Source organism: Mandrillus leucophaeus, unplaced genomic scaffold, assembly GCF_000951045.1.
Source record: "Mandrillus leucophaeus isolate KB7577 unplaced genomic scaffold, Mleu.le_1.0 Scaffold136, whole genome shotgun sequence".
In the NCBI taxonomy this organism is placed as follows: domain Eukaryota; kingdom Metazoa; phylum Chordata; class Mammalia; order Primates; family Cercopithecidae; genus Mandrillus; species Mandrillus leucophaeus.
This window is the reverse complement of record NW_012101321.1, coordinates 6428740-6443792: the sequence shown is the minus strand read 5'-3', so window position 1 is coordinate 6443792 and position 15053 is coordinate 6428740. Positions and strand designations below refer to the sequence as shown.

Below are 15053 nucleotides of genomic sequence, written 5' to 3'. Positions count from 1 at the left end.
CACTCAAAATGTACTGTTTTTAAAAAGTTGTTTAAAACAACTTTATCTCACACCTTACATGGGTCAGGAATAAGGACAGGGTATGATAGGCATGGACTTTTTCTCCTCCATGATGACAGGAGCCTCTGCAGAGAAAACTCAGAAGCTGTGGTAACCCAATGATAGGGGACAGGAATCACCTTGAAGTGTCTTCACTCACTTTTCTAGTGGTTGATGCTAACTCTTAGCTGGGACTCAACTGGGGCTATCTGCTAGAACTCATACATGTAGTCTCCTCATGTGGCATAGGCTTCTTCACATCATGGCAACCTAAGACTTCTTATGTAGCAGCTCCAGGCTCCAAAGGCAAGTATTTTAGAGAATAGGCAGGCAGAAGCTTTATCCTCTTTTAGGGTCTACCCTTGGAAGTCACATAGCATCCACTTCTGCTGTAATAACAAGTTCACCCAGATTCAAGGCAAATGAACACAGAACCACCTATTGATAGGGGAGTGTCAAAGTTTCATTGTAAGAAAAGAATATGGCATGGGAGATGCTGTTGCAGCCCTTTTTGGAAAATGCACTGTGCCACAGTGGTGAGCAATTAGCAAGGCAAGTCTATAAAATCAAGTTATCTAAATCTTACTTCAAAGGGACATAGGGACATGATGTCTGTGAACTTAGAATAGAAAAACTGTTACATGGTGCAAGGGCTCTCAGATGCAAAAGAACCCATGCTTCTGTTAAATAGAGAGGCATCCAAAAGGCCAGGGGCTCCTGATCCCACCCCCTCTATATCCACCAGGTTTGACCTGTACTCTTAGCTTCAACAAGCAACTGAAAGACTTGTTTTAGGTTTTAAACAGCTTATCTTCAGCATTACTACCTGTGTGACCCAGGGAAAATCACAATAAAATCCGGGCCTTGAATATATTCAGCAGATATTTAGTGAGCTCCTTTTTGGTGCCAGACACTGTTCCAGGTGCCAAAGATACAGCAGTGAAGAAAAAGACAAAAGTATCTGATCTCGCAGACTTTGCAGTATGGGGGTAAATATGGAGAAAGACAATACACAAATAAGAAAAATACATAGAACCTCAGATGTTGATAAGATTCTCTACTGGAAAACAAAGCAGGGAACTAGAAACTACCCAAATGCTCACCAATGGCAAAGGGATGAATAAAAACAGGAGACAAGCTCAAAGACATTACAGAGAATTTTGTTGGGTGTCCTAACAGTGCAATGTCTTGAGGGTTACTGTAAAAACTGGCTTTTATTCTCATTGAGGTAAGAATCCACTGGAGGATACAGGGCATAGAATTGATACGCTCTGACTTTCATCCTGAAAGGATCACTCTGACTTTTTCTTTCAGGTTAGACTGTAGTAGGGGAAAGGGTAGACAGCAGAGAGGCTAGCTCAAAATCTCCTGTGAAATACAGGGGAGAGAGGGTGGTGTCTTAGGTAGGAGTAGAGGAGAGATGTAGTCAAACCTGAAATAGAACCACCTGTGGATGGCTGAGACCCAATATTCCTCTAGTGCTACAAAGCCATGGTGGAGGTGGGTGTGGAGAAGCACTAAGACGAGAGAAAATCTTCTGAAATTCAGTGTAAACAGACAGCTTCGTGTTACTGAAAAAGATTATTACCCTGGCCTAAAAATCATTTTTTACATAATTAAAGAGAATTCTAATGGAGATCAGTGGTTTATTTTAAATATAATAGAATCCCAGTACTACCAGCTTATCAAGGCGTGATACGATCTATGAAACAAAATGCCCACTTATTTTTATGCAGTTGTAGATTTAAAGTGCACAATCTAAACAGCAAATGTTAGTCCTCTCCTACAGACTAAACATTAGAAACATACTCTATTACCCTTCATAACTTCATAACATAATGACAATTTTTTTTTAATTTTAAAAATCTATTTTTCTGATTAGATGCTACATTAAATAGTTGAGTTACTGGAATAACAAGAATTTACTAAATGGCGACATCATACAGAGCATATGGTAAGAAGATATGACTCATGTGAGGTTTGAAGGGACACCAAAGCTCCCCAAACGGGCCTCCCAAGAGCATACTTCAGAGGAGCTATGAAGACTGTTCCACAGAGTTCAGAGTCTTCCAATGTTACAGTGAACATCTGAATGATCTAAGTTCTTAACCCAGACCAGTGTAGCCCTAGTAAATTTCAAAAGGGAGAGAGGAAAACAACTAAGTTTGCTTTATTTGGGGGCATTCCATCATCTACAAATTTTAGACTCTTTTCTAAAAGCCCCACTTAACTTGCCAAAGCATTATGCAGTGGGCACTGGGGCCAGGGTAATCTCTTCATAATTGCAGGCATCTTTGAAGAGTTCACTAAGGAGGTTCAAAATGAGGAACAGCGCTTGCAATTTCCTTGAATACTAAGAATATTCAGCTATTTGTAGACAGATAAAAGAGAGCAGGCCCCAGAGGTGCTGATCCAGTCAACATAGCTCATCCAGGTGAGTATAACTCCTCACCAAAGTTGGCATACCAGCATGTTATATAAAATTTATCCTTTTTGATGTTTACTTGAGATCGAATAGAAACCAAATGCAAATGACATACATGGAGAGGGGTATGTCTTCTTTGTCATACAGATCAACTGCGCTTTTTTTTTTTTTTCAAACTCTGAGTCAACGTTTCCTACCATTAAAGTTTCAGCTGCCAGTTCCTTCATTTTGCTCTCCTCTGATCTAAGAACATTAGCAGCAGGAGCACCTTTACTCTTAAATTTAGTTTAATGTAAGTACTGCAAGCCCTGCTGGCAAGCCTCAAGGCACAAACTCTGAATGGGGGGTGGTCAGAGCTGAATGATAAAGTGGAAAAAAGTTATCAGAGCTGAATGATAAAGTGGGAAAAAAAAAGCATGTTGGAAAAAATATCGCTCAATCAAACTATGTTGGAAAGTTGAAGCTTAGAGTGAGGGTGGAAGTTGAACAGGCTTTCTCCTTGTTTCTGAACCCCACATCCTGCCTTGCCAATGCCTACCGGGAAAGGGAATTTTGTTTCTCAGAATCAATACATGGCCACATAAGGTATTTTGTTTTACAAAACAGATAATGTGTGATCTGAATTTTATGACACAGTTAATATTTTGAATGCACCAAATATTTAAAGGGGTCCTGTAACAAATTACTTTCTTATCTAAGTAATTGCCATCTTTTATGCCTTATAAGTTCAAGCAGGGTTTGTGGTACTTACATTAAATTAAATGCCTGTAAAGAAAGCCTTTTGGTCTTTGTTAATATGAGTTGCATCATTTTCCTGGTGTTGGTCAGACAGCATTCTCAGTTTCCATGTGAGCTCCAGCCTAGACTCCACAATGAAGAATGGGACTAGTGCTATGAGGTGACTGACCCAGGCCTGTAGCATAAATGGAGCACATCGCCATCAGTTATGGCACCTCCTTAGGGTTCTCCTAGATCAACATCTCAGGGGAAAACACACAAGATAGGTGTGACTGCAGGAAAGGAAATTGCTCAGGTTCAGGTGAGTAAGAAAGAAGAAGAATGAAAGATACCTCTTTGGCTGGCATCAGAATGAGCTTAGCCCCAGGAGCTCAGGCTGAATCAGCTTCTTAGGAGGACCCAGAGGCACCTCCCCAGTGCCAGCAAGTGGGCAGTGCTGCAGTGTGGCACCATCAGGTGCTGAGACAAAGATCAAAAGGCCGCCTGAAGCCATTCCACTGTTGGTATTCAGAAGAGATTTGGTGCACCCTTTGATCTGCTGGTTGGCTCTTGTATCACAGTTACAATCTCTAAGTTTGGCCCCCACATGCAAAGACAAATGAGAATGGAGAAATACAGGATGAAAGGTTTGAGAGTGCTAGGTCAGGTTGAATGTGTCCCATGGTGTGAGTTTAAATTTTTGACCCCCAAGTAAAATTCTTCAAAGAGTAACCCTCCTTCCCTCTATCCCCAGAGATGCCTTTATCAGGAAACACAAAGGAGGGAGGCCTACTACTGTGTACACGGAGGCTACTTGGAGAATGACTATGTCTGAGGCTGACCAGTGTCTCCAGGGTTCAGTCACTTTGGAGTAAAAACTGAGATGAGAGAAATAAAGCCAGTAAAGCACAGTAAGCGAGTTTATTGTACATCATCACAAGTTCAAAACAAATATGATTTTACTAAAAATCATTCATAAGAATTAAAACTTTTCCTATTATCACAAGCTCTTTTACTACGAAAGTTTAACAAAAACTACAGAAGAAACATCACTATGCTCCCTAAGTAAAAAATAAATAAATTTATGAAGAGTCACTAATAATGTTTATTCCTGGTATCATAATTTTTTGACACTTCTGGCACTCTCTCGTGGGTAATTAGATAGGTTGTTATGTAAAATAAATAGAAAACACATTTCCTACCAACTGACATTGATGGCTAAATCACAAAATCAAGCAGGAAAAGAGTCTGAAGGCAATCCATATTTCACTTGACTTACATTTGCAGATTACTGCTGATGGTCTCTCCAGGCTTATAGACTTCAGCCTGAAAATCAGGAAGCAAAGAATAATAGCAAAGAAGAAAATAAGTTTAAAATCAGTCAGTAGTGTAGCTCCTCTCCCCGCCCCAAGTCATGGAATAAGATTCACTCTTATAACAAATACTAAGTTCCTACCATCTAAGTTTAGATGAACTTTTAAAGAAAACCCCCAAGTATAGATCCTATAGGAGAAACTAATCACTAAATCAGTGAAATGCCAAAACATCTGAAATATGTATATGTATTGATGTATTTCAATACAAATGTGACATTAGGGATTACCATTTGCTCTCTCAAATTTACAAGATAGAGTTATCTTTGCCAAAAACCGAGAGCATCTCAGTTCCTTTTCTGTTCCCACCTAGTTCTCAACAGGACTAAAGGACTTATCCTATGCATAGTTGTTCACTTCCCTCAGAGGGTCAGGTGAACTGGGGAATAAGAGGAACTGGCGCCTTTCCCTACTTCTCTTTCAATTAGTTTCTTGAGGTACGTGGCGAGGGCCTGGACTCAGGAAGCTTGAGAAAGACTGATGGAGGAAGGGCTGTAGGGGGTCAGGGAAGGGGCTGCCTGAAGAACAGCCCGCCTCTCCAAGGAACTGAGGAGGTCCTGTCCCAGCTTCGCCCCTGCCGTCACGAACCTCGGTGCACTCGCCCAGGGAAACAACTCCAGTTTTCCCTTCCACTGAAGTGAGTCCCCCACCGGCGGCAGGTGCTGGGCGTCGGCGCCGCCCCCTCCTCTGTAAGTGATTCCGAGGCCTGGCTGCGCCGGCGTGGAGAGAGGGGACGCCGAAAGCATCTCCAGGGAAACAAGAGAGGCGAGGCGGGACGACCGGGGGTGGGGTTAGGCTAAACCGGGCCTTGGGATTGGGGCAGCTCCCAGACTCTTCGGGCTTGGGGGCGGAGTCTGGCGAGAGGCGGAGCTTACTGATGGCCGGGCGGGGCCCCCAGACAGCGGAGGCTTTTCAAGCAGGGTTGCTTTCAGAAGTTAGCTCGCTTTTAGGCATTTTCACATAACCCAAGGGGCTCGAATTTGCCACTTTCATTTCTTTCGTGGCCTTGCATTCTCAATGTTTTTCTTCATTGCCGTTTTGTCCACAGGATTGATAGGAAAACGCTGAGCCAGGCATCCATGACCCCGTGACCTGAAGCCAATTTATCCATCTAGCTAAGTCATTCATTCTCCTCTTCCTCAGCCTCTCTTGCAGTCAGAACCCACCACAAATGCCTCCTGTCCTGGCCCCACAGACAATTCAATTTTGAATTGTGGTTCGCTAAATACTCAAGGTCTCTTTAAGAGAATCTCCCTGCATCTGTCCTTATTCGTTTTGCATTTTTACCTGAAACTCAGGGTTTTGTATTTACACTAAATAAATATCATCCTGTTAATCTGGGCCCATCATGCCATCTCTCCTCTCAGAATGAGTGCAAGGAAGTGAACCTTCTTGCTCATTCCCTCATATATATGGGGCAAGAAAGTGAGGCTTGCCACTTGTTACTTCTAAAATACAAAAGTGCTGGAAAGTTAGGCTTTTGTTCCTTGTCTCCTGTCACGCATTGTAGGAGAATGAGTCAGCAATATTGCTCACACGAATCATTCTACTAACCATAAATCGATTCTATCTGGAGTACAAGCATATCTACCATAACCACACTTTCATTCTAACATCTGATTTGCTGTCACAAGTTAATAAATTATTTCCAAGTAAGTTTACATTATACATTCAGTGATGACTATAACAATCTGTAACTGGGCTCCACCCATCCCCCACACCAGTAAGACTCTCATTCTATTCTCATGAGTTTATTTTCCAATTTCAGCATCACCTTAACACACTCCACTGTGACCTGTGTGAATTCTTTTCCAGTCCTTGCTGCTTTTTCTGACTTAGAGGTTTGTGAATTCCATTCACCTTCCTTTCTCACAGGAGGCTGTCTTAGTTGGCTTTCTAGGTAGATCCTTCCTGCTTCTTTGGACTTATTTCTCCTACTTGCTGTTTTTTCACTATTAGTTCTTTGACTAATTCTCTTTCTCCTTCTGTTTAGCATAGAATTCCTTCAGTTAGAGAACTTTGTTCGCAAGTGACAGGAAACTCAAATGGGCTTAAGCGTAAAAGGAAACTGACGGCAAACAAAGGATGCCAGATTCAAGTGCAACTTTATCTAGAGACTCAGGCCTTTCTGAAAGCTTTGAGGATTCCAGAATACCCCTACCTTTCACAGAATTAATTTCTCCTCCTCTCGCCTCCTTTCTCTTAGACCTACCTTTATTTTATCAGTATAACTTTGCATGGTGTTTGGCTTATGGGAACCAAACTTGCCTGAAAGATTTTGAGTACCTTGAAAGCACAGACTTTGTCTTATTGTTTTCTGAATTCCCTGGAATAGTACAAGGATTAGTATACAGTATGTGCTCTAAACTGTTTTTTGAATTAACTGAATGAATGACAGAATAGAGTGGTTTTTCAAACAGATTCTTCCTTATGTAATTCTTCTCATTGCTTCCTCAATCTTCCCCACCTAGAATTCTAGGGAGAAGGTCAGGTGATGCAATTGATAATTTGAATACTATTACTGACATAACAACCTCTAAAGTTTCTTCTTCCAATCTTTCTCTGGAGAAATGATTTTAGATTAGGTCAGCTCCCTAAAGAAGCAAGTGATAATTTTCTAGTGCAAGCCAAACCATCTTAACTACTCCCCATAATTGTTCTCAAAGTGGTTTTGTTATCTCGATCATCAATTTCTACAGTAAAATTATTCTGAATTCTTCTTGTTTTACTAAACACGTCCCCAAGTAACATCTTAGGAAAGAACATATGAGATAAAATTTTGAAGTTCTTTCATGTCTGACAATATCCTTATTTTGCCTACGATCTTTTGGTAGGGTTGCACATTCTAAATTAACAATCATTTCCCTCTGAATTTAGAAGGTATTATTTCACTGTTTTCTAGTATCCAGTGTTCGAGATGAGAAGTCTAGGGTCAATTTTATTTTCCTTCCTTTGTATGTGATGTAATAGTAAGATCCATATGCAGTGACAACCACAAATCTGTGTGGCCTAAAACAACAACGTTTGTTTATTGATTACAGTATGTCACCATCACAAGTCAGCCTTGGGCTCTGCTCCATGCTATGTTACAGGAGAATCAATATGAGAGAACCTTTGCCAGCCTGGAGGATGGCTGGTCTGTAGCAGAGAGATCATGAGAGTAGACTGCACGTTAGCTTTAAAGGCTTCCTCCAAAAGGATACCCATCAGTTTCGCATTTCGTTGGCCACAACTGAAATAGCCATGCTCAACTTTAAGAAAGCAGGTATCTGTGATTTCACCTGTGTCTGAAAGACTAGATACCAATTAATGGTCATAATGATGGTCGTAGACCTGGTTTTTCCCCTCAACACAGGCATTTTTAGGTTACTTTCTTTATCTATTTTATTCTCGAATTTTATGGTAGAACTCTTCAGCTGGGTACTCACATCCTTCTTTAGATTTAGATAATTGTCTTCAATTTTTTAAATTATAATTCCCTTGTCTGAAACTTGTTCTATTATTTCTTTAAGATTCTGTTTAGTGAATGCAGATCCCTAGATTTGTCATTTTTATCCTTGATCTTTTTTAAAAGATTTTTATTCTTTTTGCCTTTATATTCTAAAGTCTGTAAGTTTTTGACAATATTGCTTTTTAGTCTTCAATTGATTTTTTTGTACATAGGAGGAGTCACATTCTTAGTCTTTGAGCGTTCTTGCTTTCTGATTGCTCCTTCTTTATAGACTCTTCTTTTATGAATGAAATGGTTTGCAATTATCTTCCAATATATTAATTTGTTTTTTAAAGTTGTCTTTTTATTTTTAATGTCTGTGGGCACATAGTGGGTGTATATATTTATGGAATACATGAATTATTTTGATATAGACATAAAATGTGTAATAATCACATCAGAGTAAATGGAGTACCCATCACCTCAAGCATTTATGCTTTGTGTTACAGACAATCCAACTGATACTCTTATTTTTAAATGTAGAATTAAATTATGATTGATTGCAGTCACTCTGTTGTGCTATAAAATACTAGATCTCATTTATTCTTTCTAACTATATTTTTGTACCTCTTAACCATCCCCACTTCCACCCCTACCCCCTCACTACCTTTCCCAGCCTCTGGTAACCATTCTTCTACTCTCTATCTCCATGAGTTCAATTGTTTGAATTTTGAGTGCCCACAAATAAGTGAGAACATGTGAAGTTTATCTTTCGGTGCCTGGCTTATTTCACTTAACCTAATGACCTCCAATTCCATCCATGTTGTTGCAAATGACAGGATCTCATTTTTTTAATGGTGGAACAGTACCTCAAAGTTGTCTTTTTTTGTTAAATTATCTTTTCTTCCAGGAAAAGTGTTTCTTTTGTTAATGTTGAAATTTCTATGTTATATACCATATTGTATTTGGTTATTCTATTAATTAGCATTAGGTTCAGCTGTGAGTTACAAACAAACAAGCAAACTACAGAATAGGAATGACACTCCATGGTGTCAGATTCCTAGTTCCTTCTGTTTTTAGCTTCACTACACATGGATTCCATTCCCAAGATTGCCTCACTGGTGATCCAGCTATTATATCTTATCCAAAGAAAGCCTGCACAGGGATGAGGGGGTCAAATGGGGAACCTAGTGGTTAAATTTTTAACAAAGGAAATTGTGCTATCTAGGCATATTCAGAGAAGACTTAGTAGCCTAAAGGGCAAAGCACCTATTAAGCATTTTCCACTGAGGCATCTTTGCTCAGAAAATTCCCCGTTCTTGACTGATATAACTGTTCTTTCCTTGCTTGAAGATACTGCTACTTCTTTGCCTAAGGTGGTTCTCTTGAAGAAAAAATACAATACATTTTTATTTACCCAACCTATCCAGATCTGTAATTAGAAGTGAATTCCATCATGTCCTAGGGGACACTATTTTAAATATCCAAATCTGAGGAGGCTCTTGTAAACGCACACATGCGCGCAAACACACACACACACACACACAGAGACAGAGAGAGAGAGAAAGAGAGAGACAGAGAGAGAGATGAATTTGCTGGTTTATATCAGTAAAACTCTAAGAACATTGTTTTCTTTCAGAATAGATTTTTGAGGATTCTTCAACAAAAAGGTTGGAATACAATATTAGAAAAAATAAATTTGTCAAATGAGTGCATTTTCCAGAGATTCTAAATTCCATGTGTTATTTTGGGTGACTAAGTGTATTTGACACTTTTCTGCTTTGGGTAATGCAAACCTTCCCAACTCTAAAGTAAGCTGTGTTGCAAAAAAAGATAAAAGTTTAATTTTAAGTCTTTCAGAAACAGGAATGCTAGCATACATCATTATGTCTTACCTCCTAACTATGTTCCCTTAAGACCATGTTGAAATTTTCCATTCCTCAAGGATTTGAGATCTACAAAGCCAGAGACTTTGTAAGTTCATTATCATCATGTTTCCCTTGTTTAATAGCGCTAGTGGGAGATGTTAAACTGAAACGGGCACCATGACTTCAAGAGAGAGACAATGTTTCCAGGAAAGAAAGGCTAGATTATCAAATCTCATGGGATATTTGGTGTATTTACCATAAACATACAGCCGTGCCATAGTGTTAATTAGTATGACCTGATCTACAGAGATCTACGATTATGATTAATTGGTTATGACATTGTTAGAAATCAAATAATGGGTAATCTACTTAGAATTTGATTTGTATGAGAAAAGGGGAAAATAAAGTCTCCTAAATCTGGTAAACAGAGGCCTGACCTGAGTTACCACAGTGGAGTGTAGAGAGTAGTGGTCCCTCACCATGTTCTAAGACTAGACTCATAGAACATTGAATGAAAGAGCTCTGAACCATGGGGTCCAGAAATAACATCACAAGTGCACACTGTGAATCTTTCTCCTATTTTTTCTCAAAGGTAACTGTATTTATTTACTTAGGTAACTGCACCAGGGAAAAGAGTATATCCACAACTTTTGGATTGCCTGACATTAGACACTAACTCTGAGCTAATACTAACTTCTAGGGATCCAGAACAAACTTACTAATAGATTCCAGGTAAATTAATTTTTTTAATTCTAAAATAAACCTAGTAGACTCTGAGCCCATCCTATAATTATTCCTCTGAGTCTATAAAAAATGGCATAATTTTTTAGTGGCCATCTAACCTATGGCATAAAGGTTATTATAGTTTAAAAAAAGGGTCAAAGAGGCTCTGGGTCAGATAATTGAAAGGACTCACTGGACTCTGGTGATATTTACTCAGAAAGATTCCTATGGTCAAAGGCTACACAGAATCAGGAATAAGAAAGCACAAGGCAACTTCAGGTTGGTCCTGAACACCCAGGTGCAACTTCTTTGATCCTCCCACTGTCGCTCAGAATGCACTTCATCTTCACAGCAAAAGTTTAACAAGGGATTTTTCATACTCCACCGGTTACATAGACAAAACATGTCTACATATCAGGTAATACAGGTGAAGATTACCCATCTGTATTTTTTAAAGAGCAATGTAGACAAGCTCATACAGAGTGCATTCAAGGGAGCTTCAGGATTTAAATAGCATGTTATATATCACTAGCTAGTGCATTTCATTTCTATCTTGGCTGAAAGAGAGTACTGTGGCTCCAGCCATCTTTGGAGATAAACATAAAGCTACCACAGGCCAACTGCAAGCTAACCCCACACTTTCCTACCAAAATAATAAATCAAAAGTAACAATTTCCAGGGGAATTTCAGACTTGAATATTTTAGGGGTGATCATTCCTAGCATAGTCATGTTTTATCTCTGAGTTAGCTGGACAAAATACAAGTATCTTGAAAAAGAATATGTTGATCTGATGGTAACTTTAAATGTGCTACTGTTTCTGATACAGCCTTTTTTCCTGGAGCAACCTGATACACAGCATATACTGTTTCTCCCTTACATTTTGATAAATAGAAAAAAATACAAGTAATTTGCTTTTATGTAGCAGGGATAGCAGTATACTTTTGCCTTCCAACTTTGTAACCCATCAACCCTGCCTCTTTGCTGCATTTTAACCCACAGGGACCTTAATTATCTTACCATATTATGAATAACATGTGGCATCATTGTACTGATAGGTTTCTAAAAGACTTGGAAAGCAAGAAATAGCAGGCACCCTACATGTCTTGGTACTATCAATACATGCCAAAATAAATGATATAAATCTTATGAAAACAAAGGAGTCTTTCATCTCAATGAAGGTTTTTTGGGTTTTGTTTTATTTTGTTTTGTTTTCTGGGGGGAGTGTTAGATGGAGGGATACTCCAAAGTGAAGTATAATTTGTTGAAATTTGCACAACCAGGCAAAATGCTTATTTGCCTATTGTTTGGATTTTGGAATCTGATATGAATTAGCTTCTCATGACTTCTGCATTTGCACCTTGCTGTGAGAATTACTGCAGTTCTTATTTTCTAGCTCCAGGATCTGCCTTGATAGCTACCCTTCTCAAGTCTGGCTTTCCAGCTTTGCAATGATTTTGTGAGCCCCTGATATTATTCCAATGAATTAATTTTTCTAAAGGTAGCCAGAGTTGATTTTTATTACTTACAACCAAAGAACACTAATTTACGCAATAATTTAGAAAGCATTAGATGACACAAACGAGATAAAATTTAATTAACAGACACAAACTAGTAGGTGTTAATTACAGATAATATCAGTTACACAGAACTTTTCAGAATATTACACTTTTTCTAAAGAAGTGGTTGAAGCTCTCAGATTCATTTGATAAATTGCATTAAAGAGCCTGCCTAACAATTACATTAATTTTTCTGTTGTTACATAGAGATTTTATAAAATTGGTTTAAGAAATTAAAGCCTAAATGTTTTATTTATACAGTATCAAATGATGGTGTGTTGTTGACCTGGCTGAAAACATTATAAAATATTTTATGAGTTTCAAATATTTTCCATTTGTACAACAAGTCAGGTGGAGAAGTCAATATTTATCGATCTTACATAAACAATGGACTACACTACATTTTCTAAGGTAAAATAAAACAAAAAAAACCATTTGCTTATGGATGCTTGCAAGTAATAACTTTTTACTGAATTTAGAGTTGAAAGCCTTTTTATAGATTTTTACCTACATATGTAACTCTCTTGTACTTGTAATAAGTGTTTTGCCTTTAGAAGAATCTACAAAAATAACTTTTAAGATCTAATCAGAGAGAATCAGCAAATAGTTTTTTTAACTATGCATTCCCAAAGTGTCCCTTTGGTTGGACTTTGTCAAATGAAATGGGACTGGCAAAGGAGAAGCAGCACACTGAGGCCATATAGTCCTTAGGCGGCAATTTTGGAAAGGAGCGCATTTGAAAGTCAAAGGTCTGAGAAATTATTTCCTTAAAACTATCAACATCTGGCCGGGTGCAGTAGTGCACGCCTGTAATCCCAGCACTTTGAGAGACTGAGGCAGGTGGATCACGAGGTCAAGAGATCAAGACCATACTGGCCAACATGGTGAAACCCCATCTCTACTAAAAATACGAAAAATTAGCTGGGTGTGGTGGAGTGCACCTGTAGTCCTGGCTACTCAGGAGGCTGAGGCAGGAGGATCACTTGAAACCAGGAAATGGAGGTTGCGGTTAGCTGAGATGTTGCCTGGTGACACGAAAACAAACAAACAAGAAACAAAACAAAAACTATCAACATCCAAAAAGCCCTGGAAAGCCAGCCATCAGAAGCTAGCTTGAAAATCTAGGTTACCTCGTATGGCATCTTACCTGCATTTCCTCATTTTATTTATTTATTTTTTCTCAATGTATTTTCCTAGGTATTTTTTCTCAGTGTATACAAATCATATTGTTTTTAAATCCAAAGTACACAAAGAACCAGCTTCACTTTATAATTTATCTTATAAACATCAGTGGGTGTTAAACATCATTTTTTTTTAGCATCTTCATACTTTGGGTCATGTTTTGGTCCAATTCTGTTGTCTCAGATTGCTAAATCTGCTGATTTTTAAAAATACTACTTGAACATGAATATTCAAATATACTTTATTGTTAATTTTACTCATCTTCATCATTTTGTGCCTCTGTGTAATTGATAAAATTACATTGGCAATGTTTTCTATAGGTGGAGACAAATATCTACAAAATAATATGCTTCAATAGTTGTCCAAATATCTTTGAATCTTAATTATGTGTGTACTTTATATCCAGCTACTTATATGTAACAAACGGCATTCTTAAATATTAAGAGACATGTTAATATTTGTGCAATGTAATTAAGAAATTGTTTCTCATTTTCCAAGGACAAGAAAGTAATCGTGTATATGCAAAGGAAATTCAAAATTTATGAAAAATATATAGAATATAATTATATTTCTTAGAGTTTGTTATAGACAAGATGACAAATGTCACATTTGGTAAAATTCTACTATAACTTTCATTATAGTCTCAGGGAAACAATTTTTAAAATAAGGGTACAAATAAAAGCTGAATTAGATATAACAGAGAAAAAACATGGAGTAGGAACCCTAAGTACTGAATTTGAATATCTAAATCCATCCACCCATCCATTATTTCAACCAGCCAGGTACTCTGCTAGGGTGAGAATATAAAAATAAGCCATGTCCTCATTGAACTCACAGCCTAGAAGTTAAGACAGACATGCAAAAGAGACAACTATTTATTTGCCTCTAATTCCTGTGATCTCTTTGCACCAGGAACAGAGAGAACTGGACTGATGTCTTTGTTTTCTTAATGACCTAAGTCTTAGAACACCTACCACAGCCTGTCTCCCACCCCACTCCCCAATCTGTTTCAAATTCTCTCTGCTCCTAATTTCCTATTTAAGGCCTTAAACTTACTACCCAGATCTGACTGTTGCTCTTTGGGCACAGATCTCAGACCTTCTTGGCATTCACAACGCATTAGTTACCTGCCTCCAGCCAGTTTGTGTAACTACTTAGTCCAGTGGAATCTGGCACAGCACAGACCATCGTGGCTGATGCTCCTCCCTGAATCAGCCTGGTCCCATAGCCAGAGTTCCATGTGATAAGCTCTGTACAGAAGACAGCTCAATTGGTGCCCCAAGGAGGGACCATCTAGCTTCCCAGGACTGGTTGGAAGTTGAGAGGTCATGGAAGACTTCACAGAGTGAATAATGCTTGTAATGTGATTTTGAGCCTTGAAAAATAAATAGAGGTGTGCCAGGTACTGAAGATTGGAATAGAATGACTTGCTTGATACATGTGAATTCTAGAATGCAAGGGCAGAGAGCTGCGAAAGATAATGCCAACCATGAAACAATGTAGCAATATAAAATTTTGAGCTCCAACCAAGACAATAAAAAACCGAACACGTCATAGCGTATTCATTAGTTTAGTGTGAGATTATAATCGATATTGATTTTATAGAATTAGCTACAGTCAGGACACGGGAGAACTACGAATGCCCCTCCAGCAGATTAAAATAAAACTCATTATTTAGAGAAAATAAAATTAAAAAGTCATTAGTCCTATATGGATAAAATTGGTTATAAGAGTATTCT

At 38.4% G+C, this 15053-nt stretch overlaps 1 protein-coding gene across 1 annotated transcript in view; it reads right to left on the bottom strand.

Moving 5' to 3' along the window:
- TTC29 (tetratricopeptide repeat domain 29) overlaps window positions 1-5313 on the bottom strand; it is a gene marked incomplete at its 3' end in the record, with an annotated part of 70625 nt that extends 65312 nt beyond the window's left edge. Inside the window, exons 1-3 of the mRNA XM_011973262.1 lie at window positions 5143-5313; window positions 4461-4507; window positions 2066-2165 (exon numbers count right to left, since the gene is read on the bottom strand). The remainder of the gene's footprint in view (window positions 1-2065; window positions 2166-4460; window positions 4508-5142) is intronic.
- Between the last annotated feature and the right edge of the window lie 9740 nt (window positions 5314-15053).